At 45.3% G+C, this 14,368-nt stretch overlaps 1 protein-coding gene across 3 annotated transcripts in view; it reads right to left on the bottom strand.

The window, feature by feature from the left end:
* PDGFC (platelet derived growth factor C) overlaps positions 1-14,368 on the bottom strand; it is a 210,330-nt gene that overhangs the window by 195,306 nt on the left and 656 nt on the right. Inside the window, exon 1 of one of the 3 annotated variants that reach the window (XM_082611654.1) lies at positions 14,039-14,281. The exons of the other annotated variants lie outside the window; for them this stretch is intronic. The gene's annotated coding sequence lies outside the window, so the exon portion shown is untranslated. Of the gene's footprint in view, positions 1-14,038; positions 14,282-14,368 lie in introns of those variants that run through there. 3 annotated transcript variants of the gene reach the window in all.

Genomic DNA, 14,368 nt, shown 5'->3' with positions numbered 1-14,368 from the left:
ATGGTAACAGCTATAAAAGAGAAAATCGACAGCAGCACAATAATAGTGGGGTACTTTAACACCCCACTTACACCAATGGACAGATCATCCAGACAGAAAATTAATAAGGAAACACAAGCTATAAATGACACAATAGACCAGATAGATTTAATTGATATTTATAGAATATTTATAGGCTATTAAAGGAAACCATAAACAAGACAAAAAGACAACCCTCAGAATGGGAGAAGATCTTTGCAAACGAATCAACAGACAAAGGATTAATCTCCAAAGTATATAAATAGCTCATGCAGCTCAATATTAAAAAAAAAAATCAACAAATGGGCAGAGACCTAAATAGACATTTCTCCAAAGAAGACATACAGATGGCCAAGAAGCACATGAAAAGCTGCTCAACATCACTAATTATTAGAGAAACGCAAATCAAAACTACAATGAGGTATCACCTCACACCAGTTAGAATGGGCTTCATCAGAAAATCTACAAAGAACAAATTCAGGAGAGGGTTCAGAGAAAAGAGAACCCTCTTGCACTGTTGGAGGGAATGTAAATTGGTACAGCCACTATGGAGAACAATATGGAGGTTCCTTAAAAAACCAAAAATAGAACTACCATTTGACCCAGCAATCCCACTACTGGGCATATAACTTGAGAAAACCATAATTCAAAAGGACACATGTACCACAATGTTCACTGCAGCTCTATTTACAATAGCCAGGACATGGAAGCAACCTAGGTGTCCATCGACAGACAAAGACAATGGAATATTACTCAACCATAAAAAGAAACGAAATTGGGTCATTTGTAGAGATGTGGATGCACCTAGAGACTGTCATACAGAGTGAAGTAAGTCAGAAAAAGAACAAATATCATATACTAAGGCATATATGTGGAATCTAGACAAACAGTACAGATGAACCAGTTTGCAAGGCAGAAATAGAGACACAGATGTAGAGAACAAACGTATGGACACCAAGCGGGGAAAGGGGGTGTCTTCCTGGTCCTGGACCGCAAAGGTGGGACTGCCTTTTCCTTCCACTTTAGTGTTCCCTGTCGAGCAGCTCCACTCCTGTCCCTATCTGCCACACACCACGAGGACTCAGATGTACGTCTGGGCCAAGGATCAGACTTAAAAGCAGATCTTGGATTTTTCCTAGACGTAAGGCCATCTAGCCCTAAGTTATTCATTAAAAGGTGGGTGGGAGAAAGGAAATAGCAAGTCACACATTACACAGAAACTATAATATCCACCATTGTCCCTTGTTTTTCAGGCCCATGGAGCTGGAGCAGTTCTTTCTGCTGCCAAACCTCCAGCAGCAACATGTGAAAGCTACCAGTATGGTGTGATGCCACCAATTTTCAGAACTTAGAAAGGCTCATTGATTTTTACTGCAGTTTCTTACACAATCCACTTCCTCTCAGGCCAAGCAAGCCAACCCTGATGGAGAGAAGTTACAGGATGAATAAATGTTATGGTATCGACATGGAAATTATTTACTTTCCTTTCCTCACTTCAATTTCCAAATTTATTTCTGGCTTCCTCCCGCTAGCCATCACCAGCTATGTGCAGGACCACGCATTCTTACGATCCCCCTGCCCGCGCCCCCCTTTATTGGACAATTCTGGCACAGCCCTCATGCCAATGTTAGGGGAGGTCAATTAATATTCTAATGCAATAAAGCAACTCTTTAAAGCAAGACAACTTGGGAAAGGAGTTTTTACCTACGCCTCAAGTAAGAGGAATGAATGTCACAGTAGGTTGATATAATAGCGGTTTTACTACATGAGCGGCAGAGTTACAGTTCCTGTAAATCAGAACTTTGGTTGGCTTTCTACTTTACATAGTTATAATTATGAGTCCACTCTTGCTATCCAGAACAATTATTTTACAATTAGTTGGGACATGTCTGAGCCCAGAAGGAAAACTTCAATTTCAGTCATCTTATTTTCCTTGAATAGAACCCAGTGCTACCAAAACTCAGGTCAACTCAACTTTTCACACAAGGGTTTCTCACCGTTTTCTGAAGCTGAACCAACATAAATGTAAATGCTCAGAATTTTAAGTACTTTTTCAAGCTGCCATATAAAATAGCAATAATGGGTCTCCACGTACCAAAGAAAAACAAACACACAAACAAACCAAAACACTAAGCTTGTAACTTCATTTTCAAGGTGGAACATGGTCAGAGCCTATAAAACATAATACCTAACCCTGAATTTGGACTGCAAATCTATCACTGAAACATCTAGTAAATGACTCAATGTGTTTACACAGCTCTGTACCTTTTTACGGCCTTTCCATAAAGAAGTCATTACATCCTTTCCCTTTATTTTGTTTAAGAGTGTTTGAATGAACCTCCGAACCACAAGCCAGTTAAACAAGCTCTCCTTAGATGGACGTGGTCTCATATAATTCACCACTACCGGGGAAGTTTTCAAAACAATGTTTGTAGTTTGGAAACAACACACACTCCCACACTCCCAAAGTACTTCCTGTGCTTTATGCAGTTTTAAACGTCCAGCAGATATATTAAATAAGTCCTCCTTTTCCATTTTTCCAAGTAAAAAGTGTGGCATTTGCACTTCCTCCAGAGGATTTGCACCTCTGAGTGTTTTGCTAGGGTAGTTTGGGTGTTTGGAAATGACTGCAAAGGAAGATTGCAAGGAAATGTGGGATCCAGACACCTTAATTTATTTCCGAGGACGTAAATGTTAGTTCTCAAAGGAAACCATTCTAAAGCAGTTAGCTTAATGGGGTGCCCAACCGGTGCCCATCAAAAGTTATCAGTACGGGACTTCCCTGGTGGTGCAGTGGTTGAGAATCCGCCTGTCAATGCAGGGGACACGGGTTCGAGCCCAGGTCCGGGAAGATCCCACATGCCGCGGAGCAATGAAACCCGTGCGCCACAACTACTGAGCCTGTGTTCTAGAGCCCACGAGCCATAACTACTGAGCCCACGTGCCAAAACTACTGAAGCCTGCACTCTAGAGCCCGTGCTCCACAACAAGAGAAGCCACCGCGATGAGAAGCCCGCACACCACAACAGAGAGTAGCCCCCGCTCGCCGCAACTAGAGAAAGCCAGTGTGCAGCAATGAAGACCCAACGCAGCCAATAAAAAGTTATCAGTACAGATTAAAGATAAATTTTCTACCATGACAGAACAAGTGCTTTCTTAAAACAAACACACAGATTATCTAATTCTTAATTTTACATTCTTAATCGTGCCTGTAAACGCCAAGCCTGTTAATTTTCTCAAGAAAACAGAGGTTAGAACCAGTTTTTCAAGGGTTACCATTTATCAGTGAGGTATCTAGAGTCAACATCCTGGCCAGATTTTGACCAGGAACACCTGCTAGTTTTTGATTGTGGATTCTTCTACAGCCAGACAGTTTTGTGACTAACACAAAATGCAGATACAGCTGAGGCCATACATATCTCTAATATACAGGAAACTGCATTCTGAAACTGTAAAAACATAGTATGCTATGAGATCTAGTCACCTGTATCACAGAGGCCATCCACTGTCATGTGGACCTCCAGAAACAGAGTGTAGTTTAGTTTAGAGATAAAAGTAAAGCAAGTCAGGAAACATACACATTGAGACATCGCTGCTTATCTAACAGGAAGCCTCCCCGATAACTTTTATTACCCACAACATAACCCTATTACCAGCAGGGGAGACCCGCCTCCAGGACACCCCATCTCTGGCCCTCGATGTGCCCTAGCCAATTCGGTTTCTCGTTTTTATGGCGTTCATCCTCCTTTGAATGGCTAAGCAGATGGCAAGTCACACTCTAGTAAGAAGGAGTCTAGTCTATTTCCAAAGAAAAACATGAAAATGCTGGAAGTTACTGTGTTCTTAAACCATTTGCACCCTACCACCACCATGCCTCAGGTTTAAAGTCAGATACATCAGAAATGAACCCTGCAGGTTCCCGTTTTTTTCCAAACCCAGGAAGACATTTCCAGTAAGGAACTGAATACTTTTTTGTTCTCATCTGTTCCCATCTTAATCACATTTTAAGCAAACATTCCTTCTTCATACATGGATTTTAAACATCACTTGTTGCCACAGAAAGAGACATTATAATGCTTTAATGACTCCCAATTTTCATTTCTCATCACCTCAGCCTATGGCTGTGTGTGGCAACACAGGAAACAAGCTGTGATTCATTCCTCAGTCGGAAAAAAAAAAAGATAAATAATAGGACTCTTTAAAAGACAGATGTCCTTATAAACACCCAGCAAAAACAACTGCCAGAAACAACACAAGGTGAGCCCCTCGCAAGCCCAGCTTCTATCGTGCATGGCTGCTGATCTCTGCAGTGACTCTCAAGGCAGGTGCAGGAGCCAGCTGGGCAGTCGAGCACAGAAGCCCAACCCCATCTGGCAAACACCGAGAAGCTTAAAATAGTACACACTCACGAACAAGGCTTTCCTGGAATGCAAATGGCCTGGCTTCGAAAAAAATAGCATGGCATCCACATCACATCGAATGCATTCATTTCATATCCTTAAATACCTCAAAATATTTCTAGCCTTGGGTCCAGGGAACCAGGACGAACCTCCCCAGAGGTTACTCAATGCAAACTAACCTCACAGGAATTAATTTTCCAGGAAATTCAAAATCCTTTCCCTTAAAAGTACAAAGGCCGTTTTCCTCCCTCCTTGCAAGGGAATAGCTTCATCACACTGATTCTATGTGCGCTGCCCCTTTATCACATCCTGTCCCACACCCAGCCTCCTTCTGCATGCCATCCGTTTTGTGAATGAAGTGTGAAATTAGCACTTTGTTTACATAAAGCAGGCAGCAGAGATGGTGTGGACACAGGCTTAGCTTATCTGAGTGTCACTGAGGCTGTGCAGCCTGAGCTCGGACCCGTTCAGAACCTCCCAAGAAAACCCCAATAAGCCCTTAGCCGCTCAAACCAAAGTGGAACTGCTACCTGCCTGCCTAGAAAGCAACTGGAAAGAAAAGGTTTGACTCAATCTTAAACATGAAGACAACCTTTCCTTTTTTAAAATGAAAGCTGATTTACAATGTTGTGTTAGTTTCAAGTGTACAGCAAAGTGATTTAGTTACACACACACACATATATATCTATATCTATGATTTTTCAGATACTTTTCCCTTCTAGGTTATTACAAAATACTGAGTGGAGCTCCCTGTGCTCTACAGTAGGTCCTTGTTGGTTCTCTATTTTATACACAGTGGTGTGTATCTGCTAATCGCAACCTCCTAATTTATCCCTCCTCCACTTTCCCCTTTGGTAACCTTCAGCTGTTTTTCTATGTCTGTGAGTCTGAGTCTGTTTTGTAAGTGAGTTCACCTCTATCATTTTTTATATGGAATCAATAGATTCCACATATAAGTGATATCACATGATATTTGTCTTTCTGTGTCTGACTTACTTCATTCTGTATGACAGACTCTAGCTCTATCCATCTCACTGCAAATGGCATTATTTCATTCTTTTTAATGGCTGGGTAATATTCCATTGTATATATGCACCACATCTTCTTTAGCCATTCACCTGTCGATGGACATTTAGGTTGCTTCCATGTCCTGGCTATTGTAAACAGAGCTGCCATGAACATTGTGAATTATGTTTTAAATTAAGTAATTTTATCATAAAAAAGTACTCTTTTTGAATTATGGTTTTCTCAGGGTTTATGCCCAGGAGTGGGATTGCTGGGTCATATGGTGGTTCTATTTTTAGTTTTTTAAGAAACCTCCATACTGTTCTCCATAGTGGCTGTATCAATTTATATTCCCACCAACAGTGCAGCAGGGTTCCCTTTTCTCCATCCCCTCTCCAGCATTTCTTGTTTGCAGAGTAAAGACAACCTCCCCCTGCATTGTTTCTGAGCTGCCCTGCACACGGCACCGGGGCCTTGCATCTCCCCTGCCTCTGCTCATCCTCAGCCCCAGACTTGCTTCCATCCTGGGCTGCAGGCTGTCCCCTCGGCCTAGAACACTTTGCTCTTCTCCCTTCTCAAGCCCACTTCAAAGTATGTCATCTCCCCCGTGGGAGCTTGTCTCCATGCACTTCTTTTCCGGGCGGAATCCACCACCTGGTCAATCAGCAGAGGATCTGGGGGGTACGGTAAAGCCCTCTGCATTCCCACAGCTCCTGGAGCCCAGAACTAACAGACCTGGAGATAAACTCCAGAGCTGCCACGCTCCTTGGACAGCGCTTCGCAAGGGCAAGGGCTGCATCTCCTTCTCTGTGTACCCGGCACCTCGGGCAGAGCTCAGCACAGAACACAAGCTCATAAATTGCTGTTTAAAAACAATGTTCTAATAAAACGTTAGACCATTAACTCATGACGGGGGAGGCGCGTGGCTGAGTCCTGGCTTGGAGTCAGAGCCAGGTCCAAACATTCACCAGCTGCGCGACCTTGGCTACTTGGCCAGCCTAGCCTCGGTGTTCCTCCCAATAGCGCACGGGGTGTGTGTGTGGCGAGGGTGGGGGGGTTACAGAGATGAATCAGCGCCGCACCCAGCAGGTTCTCGGGGAGTCATCATCAACATCACAAAACCAGAGACCCACCAGGGACCCTTTGGTCCCACTGAATCGAGCCCCGTTGCGGCATCCAAATATTGCCTTTCCCGGGAGCGCATCCCGGTTTCTCATGAGCGCTCAGCATATACAGGTGCAATGCAGAGCCACGTCCTTGCACACTGGTTACCATCGACGGGCCTCGTGCTGTCTGGGAATGGTGTTTTCTCTCAAGGAGCCAGACACCCGCTTTGCCTGCCCCCCAGACACTGCAACAACCCGACACACCATCCCCTAGTTGAGAGATGGTTCAACTACTCTTCAATGGGGAAAATGCCAAATCCGAAAAAAAAGAAAAAAATCACAGTTTGAAAATAAAAAGGAATTAAGCCTAACACCACGAAAGCAAAATTAGTGAAGCTTGCCTGGCAAAGATGGTTTGGCTTTGCAACAAGGCGGATGTCCAAGGGGGCGGCTGCCCCGTCACCAGGGGACTGGGAATAACCACTTGAAGGTGGGGCAGAAAGCCCGACGTGAAGGCAGATGGCAGATAAGAGGAGCTGAACTCCATGTGAAATGGATCCTCCCGACCTAAACCACAGAGTGAGCTCATGCTACCAAAAACATCACGCTTACGAACTTGGCTTTAAGGATCAACGTAATTAACATAACTCCTCTTTATAACTGTAGCTCATTTGTTCTCAGATTTTGAGCTCTGTAAACAAAATTTTTTTAAAAAGGTAAATGAATCCTGTTTTAGGCAAGCCGTTCGAGTCCACAGCTACGAATTTATTTCCTTGATGCTCTTGACTTTAAGAGCAGTCTGAACCTCTGAATAGAATGCCCTGTATAATATAGTGTAAATAAAGGCTAAAGTCACTCATTACATCCATTGCAAAAGAATAACAGGCTGTGTGTTCTAGAGCTCACTACACCATGCTTATTTACTCACTTCTACGGTACTTCACCACTGAGACACCCTGATAAATAAAATGTTCAAAATTGTTAAAAAAAAAAAGAAAAGAAAAGAAAAGAAAGAAAGAAAAGAAAAGAAAACCTCCCAGTGGAACCAAGCTTTCCCATGTCAGCCTTCCCCCTCAGCATCATCAAGAAATATGGCAAAATATGCCAATAAACATTGTTCATCCACGGACCCACTGAAAATTCGATCCCAGCACGTCACGTAACAATTCTAAAGGAAGTATTTCAAGTCATTTGCCAAACTGTCAGATTTCTACCCCAACAGAGGTGTTACCGTAGACCTTAGCCAGAGTATCTGCTCTGCATCGTTAATAGGATTATTCCAAGATTGCTGTCTTTAGCGTGCCTGTAAAGAATGTTTCAGGATCAAGGGAGCCCAAGCTGCCCTTACAACCCCCAAAGCATGAAACCTCCTAAAACAGTAAAGAAATGCATTTATGCCAAGTGTTGGAATTTTGAAACTAGAACGCCATTTGACTCACTGGTTCCCATGGAAGGAAAACATTATCAGCCCATAAGCCATTGAACCCGGCTACCCTCCAGCGCAACCTTGACAAAGTCACCTCGGTGGTCTAGGCCTCACTGTACACATCGCTGTGGACGGACTCCTGGGACCCATCCGGCCCTGACATTCCACCTGCCAGATTTACTGCGGATTTCTAGCCTGTGCTCGTTCTCCGTGAGCCACAAGCAGAAGGTGGGAAGTACACTGATGCTGGAGTGTGTCGGCCATTCAATCTCACCATTCTGCACAGTCCTGGGCCCAGATCACATGCATGAGACCCAGCTGCAGCACTACAGAGGTGCACACCCCCGTGGCACTTTTAAGAGAGTAACGAGCACCATTTCTAGAAAACCTACCCACCGGCTTGGTATACACACTCCTGGTCATGTGGTACATTTACCAAGATGACAAAGGAGAACTCTCACTGGTGGCTCCCATCCCAACCCATAAGCAAGTGAATCTTCCTTTGCAAAAAGTCAAGCAATGGTGAAAGTTCCAGAATCAAAAAGCCACCTTCCAAGACGGGCGGCTATTCCAGGCAACACCAGAGTCCTGCTTGAGCAAGGTGCTACACCCAGAACCGTCTAACAAATATTTACGCTATGCCACCCTAGTTCCAGGTGCTGACGCACCCACAAAGGGCAAGTCAGACAAGGCCACGCTCTCAGGGACCTTACAATCTACAGGGGTGGCAGGGAGACAATAAATAAACCAATAAACAAGCGTAATACCACAGTGGTAAGTGTTATGCGGTGAATTACACTTGACGTGATCAACAGGGGTGGTTAATGAAAGTGGTCAGGAAAAAGACCTCGCAGAGAAGGTGGTCTCTTTAACCCAGATGGCAGGAAGGTGGTACCCAGGCCAAAGAAGCTGCCCGGTGTTGCCTGGGAAACCAGGAACAGGCACCTGAGGGCTGCAATCTCACGCCACGCGTGCCACGTCCCCTGACGCATCTCAGCCCCAGGCCTCCACCCTTGACAGGCTCGAAGCAAAGAAGCTGCAGGAAGGAGGCTTGAAGGAGGCTGTACCCTTTCTTCTCTCCAGGTCCTTCAAGCTGCAGGTGGGTCGGGCCTGAGGGCCCAGCAATGGGGAGAAGAGACAGGAGTTTTAACTCCCCTGTGAACTAAACTGTCCATAGCTGAAAGTGTCAAAAGGCTTAAGCATCAGTGTGGCAGGTGCACAGATCCGTCAGGAAGGAGGCCAGCAGGGTTGGAGCAGTGTCCCCGATGTCCCCAGCTGTGCCGGGCATTAACGCTGTGGCTTCTGCTCAAAGATGCTCCATCTGTCCTGGAGGAGTGGCCAGGCTCCTTCTCAACCCACTGGGGATGTTTCAGTATTTCCACAATGGGTTTAGTCGTACCCCGTGCTTACCAGCCAAAAATCAACCACTAGACGTATCCTCAGGAGACAGAGAAAGGGGATGCAAGGGAAAAAAATCACAGGTGGAGGCAGTGGTAGAGAAAAATAATTCACAGAGACTGTTTAACCAATGAGTGTACAGAAATTATATAGCGTCATACAGAGATATTCTGGCTACGGATAACACTTGCAAATAAAACCATCAGAGGCATCAAAAGCAGACCAAGTAAATGAAGGGACTTTTATTACGACTTCTACCATGTTGGTTGATACAAACAGAAACCTCCCCTCTGCTCAGTGTTCTGGAATAACCTAAATGGGAAAAGAATTTGAGAAAGAATAGATATATGTATACGTACGACTGAATCACTTTGCTGGACACCTGAAACTAACACAACATTGTTAACCAACTATACTCCGATATAAAATAAAATATTTTTTTAAAAAAAAGAAAAGAAAAGAAACATCTAGGGAAATGTTTAGCAGTCTTGGGAACATTTCGGGGGGAAGGTGGACATTCCAAATGCACTAATTCAATTATTCTTTATTTAACACACATCACATTATCATTAGATTTCTATTTCTACAAAAAGTGTGCAAGTTTATAGATAAAACAATTTTTGCACCAAAATGTTGAAAAAAACATTTAGTATTAGAGAATGTCAAGAAGATATGTAAGGAATAGGTTTCAGGAAGGATGAACTAAGAATAAACCAAGCTAAGACGTTGGTGCCCGACACAGGGCACTACAAAATACACCAAGGAGGAAAAGTGTAGGGTCGGCCCCCAGCATCTATTTACAACTATTCAAAAAATGATATATAGTCCCTGAGGCTTCATACAGACCTTTGTACTTTCTAATTACCTTTCAGAGGTAAACACCAAGTTTATAAGGTTAAGGGTAGAAGGTAACAGCTGGGAGAAGAGGAAAAGTCACCATAAAATAGCAGGGGGATTTTTTTGTCACCTATGGTGAAAAGCAATATTCATCATTACATAATGGTACTTCACTTCTCCAACTTCCTCAACTACCCCAAACAGAGCAGAGAACCAGGAGGAAGTTAAAAAAAAAAAAAACCCTCTAGATAACAAAAATAAATGTCACAAAGGTCACGCACGACAACTTATAGACTAACAGGAAAGTCCCCTGGGTCCTCGGGCAGAGCTATGTACTCTTGGACACTGTTCTAAAGGTTGTGACAATCTGTCTTGCAGTCAAATACAGCTTTGAAGCTGCTACATAGGGCAGAGGGGAGTGGAGTGGATATGGGCACACTGCAATGGGAGGAGGGGTAAGCTGGCACTGAAAGAGACGCACTGAAAAGCCGTAAACACAAGGCACACGTACTGAGCGAGGCATCACCAGGGGACCATCTGTCCCCAGAGTAAATGGCCGCACAGGCCACAGAAGCCCTTGAGGACAAGTGCACAAACAATAAAGGATGTTCAGTGGGGAAAGGGAAGGGGGAGGGGCAATCTGGGGGAGGGGTACGCTATTATTATGCTGAAAATAAACTACGAGAATATATTACACCACACAGGAACATAGCCAATATTTTACAGTAACTATAAACGGAGTATAACTTTTAATAATCGTGAATCACTATATTGTACACCTGTAACTTACATGATATTATACATCAACTGCACTTAAATTTTTAAAAATAATATTCGTAAGGAAAACCCTAGTCAACAGAGACATATCCCAAATCTACACTCACCACAGTTAATAGGAGAACAGTCAGAAACATGTTTCAGGGCTATGGGTAAATTAAAATCCCTTCCCAGTGACACAAGGTGGGTGAGGCCTCATCCCACCGACAACCTTGTGACTGGTGTCTAGTGGGGCTAAACACACGCGATAAACAAAGTAAGCTATGTTCCGTTTCACTTGAGATGCACCTGATTCCCTCTGCTACAGCCTGGAAGCGGCATCCCAGAACTCACCCATTTCCTGGGAGGAGGCGTCTCCTAAAAGGAGTGCATGCAGACCACAGTCATTTCCCCATGACCGTACAGCGCGTCCAGGCCAGAAACCCTACCTGCGTCAGCATTCTGATCTTTCATCTCCCTCTCTACGTTAAATCTGGGGGCAGATCCTTGGTGGATATGTGAGACTTCATTGTCAGCAGTCAGATTAAGAATGAAAGACACAAAGGTGGGAGTTCCCTGGTGGTCCAGCGGTTAGTTAGGGCTCCGCGCTTTCACTCATGGAGCCCAGGTTCAATGCTTGGTCTGGGAACTAAGTTCCCACAAGCTGAGCAACGAGGCCAAAAAAAAGACACAAAGACACCTCATAGTACTGGAGGATAAGACTATTTTTCCAGTAAAGTGGCAAGAACTGCAACAGAGTTTTGAGGAGAGAAACAAGTAACTAAAACAGGGTAAGTGACACTGAGCCCTCACACCTAATTTTGAAGTGCCTCCCTTGCCCCAGTCTAAATCCAAGTGCCCAGCATCGGTTAGAGCAATCAATTTCCACATATGACAGGGCTCAGGACACCCAGTTGATTTTGAAACTGAGCAGGCCTGGGGATCTGATGGAGTCAACCCCACAGGAGACTCTGGAATTCTCCAGGGAAGACAGTAACCATCCATCGGGGAGGGGGGCGGTCCATGGTAGACAGAATGATCTCCAACTGTCACAACAGATCAATTTGGACATGTCACATTTAGCACTTCTTCGAAGACCTTTCTGAATATGACGCAGTGCACAGACTGGGCGAATGGCGTTTTCTATGTGGTACCCTCAGGTGGGTCTGTACAGGGGGAATCAGACTCTCATCTACATTGAGAGGGGCAACAGGGCAATCAGAAACCAATCATAATTCAGTAAGAGGGCAAAAAAAAAATGCCCACATGACGGAGTGGAAAAGTTGAAAGCCACAAAAAGAGGGGAAATTTCCAGCAAAGCCGCTCACTTTCCCGGGGGATCTTCCTTAGCACCCACCTGTTACCCTCGCATCCTGGAACCTTCCATGCGCGGGAAGATAGCTCTACACCGCCCCCTAGCGCTGGCCGCCCCGCTTCTCAGGCTGAGCACCGCAAGGTGAGCGGTTCCTCCACCTCCACTTACTTCCGGCTGCCAACCCTCCCAAAGGCTAAACATAGACCAGTCCTCTGCACACAGATTAGGAAACCACCCGGCTATTTTTAGCATCATGCATCTTAGGAATGGAAATGGCTCAGCCTCTGCCGGCAACACAATGTGTGTGGCCTGGCTTCACGAACCCACTTCTCAGGAGCGTGGTGAATCGACCCCGGAAAGTGGCCAAAGGCCCCGGTGAAAGTTCTGGGCCTCGTTACAAAGCGATGATGGCACGTGGACCACAAGAAAGAATGACAAGGAAAGGACAATGACAAGTACACGTCGCGAAGGGACTCGGGAAGATGAGAGATGCCAGGACAGGCCTGATAAATAAGTCAGAGCATTAGGAGAAAGGACCTGGGATGGAACAAAAAGAAAAAAAAAAACAGAAACCAGGAGCCAGGGTTACGGTGCATGGCCATTTGGGGAAACTTGGTCCAGTAAGAAGCGATATTTTGAACTGGGCATTTATTTTACGTCATAAAGAACAGAGGTTGGTCTGATCCATCTCCTGCCAGGGTACAAGTGGCTGTGGCTTCTCTGATCCCCCCCTCGCCCCCCGCCCCGGCCCCGTGCCCCCGGCCCTCTGCAGTCCCCGTGATTGGAGGTGGATCCCTTTGATCAGCAGCTCAAGCAGCCTGCAGGTGCCTCGTCCCATCACATCACCAAGTCGTAAGAAGCAACCACAGTACTATCAGCTGATAAATGTGATGCCTTGTCTTGCTGCCCAAACACCGAGTACAGATAATGGCTACAAAGGTCCCAGGAATCCTTATTTTCTCTCTTTTTGGACTCTAGAACTTGCTGTGCTTTCTTAAAGGTGAACACGCTGGAGAGTTTCAATCCAAACTTGAAGCTCTGAGACACCCCCCCAAAACCGACAAAAAGTTGCTTGTGACTTAAAAAACACAGTACAGGGCATTCTGATCTCCTAGGCATGCTGCTCATGTTCGTTTCGCACGGTTCATGAAGTGACAGCCTTCTTGCATTCTGAACAGATGGCATACAAAGCAGTAAAAACATGTACATTTCTTTTCAAATAACACCAAGAGCCGCCACTTGTAAACAGGGTGTTTAATATTCTAATTTTAGACAGCCTGCATTGACATTGTGGTTTCATGCGCAGTATAAAATTTCTATTTACAAAGTAGTCTCAAAAATGACTTCATAATGTTAGATCAAGAGCAAAAGGGTTTAGAAATTGAATGATGTAAATCATATGGGGTTCAGAGGCTAAGCAAATTACACACCCTGAAGCAGCCCTGGCTTTATGAAAGGAGCCTTTCTCCGGCTCTGTGCGATCCCAGCCCAAGGGAACTTGCATCTGAGAGTTTTCTAAACATTTCAGGTACACTTGAAAGGTGAAAGTAATTCTCATTTCCTATGCAGGATTAAGTCGTTTCCAGCACACACAAAATAGCAGTCACTCACCATCGCATATAAAAACACACCACCAGAACGGTAAGGGCTTCAGCAGTACAAAGGCACATTTAAAAAAAAAAAAAAAAAAAAAGAGCACAAGAGAAATACATTTTTTTAATTCCCCCCTGCACACGTCCACGGGGCCCCTCGACCTCTTGGCTTGCTATCTACTTACTGATTAATTGATGCCTTTCCACCGCGAGCGCTTCAATTAATGCGGCTGACACACGTCCTGGGACACCCCTCCCCAGGGCAAAAAGCTCGAAGGAGAGCTAAACATGCCAGGACGCGTTCGTGTCGGACTCGGGTCTAGAGGCAGTTCTCGAACTTAGGACTCCGGCGACGAGAGGTCTTGCGAGCGCGCTGGCCCTGACGCCCCCCAGGGCTCCCAGCATGTCCGCGCTGAGGCGGCGCCTGCGGGGACACTCAGGCTGCCCCGCTGGAGCCCGGCGGCCGCTGCCTCAGCCGCAGGCTGCGCGGAAGCTCCGCGAACGCGGCGCGCGGG

This window comes from Mesoplodon mirus (assembly GCF_964341445.2).
Source record: "Mesoplodon mirus genome assembly, chromosome: 2".
NCBI classification, from domain to species: domain Eukaryota; kingdom Metazoa; phylum Chordata; class Mammalia; order Artiodactyla; family Ziphiidae; genus Mesoplodon; species Mesoplodon mirus.
Note: the sequence above shows the minus strand (reverse complement) of the source record. Positions and strands in the feature narration are given on the sequence as shown.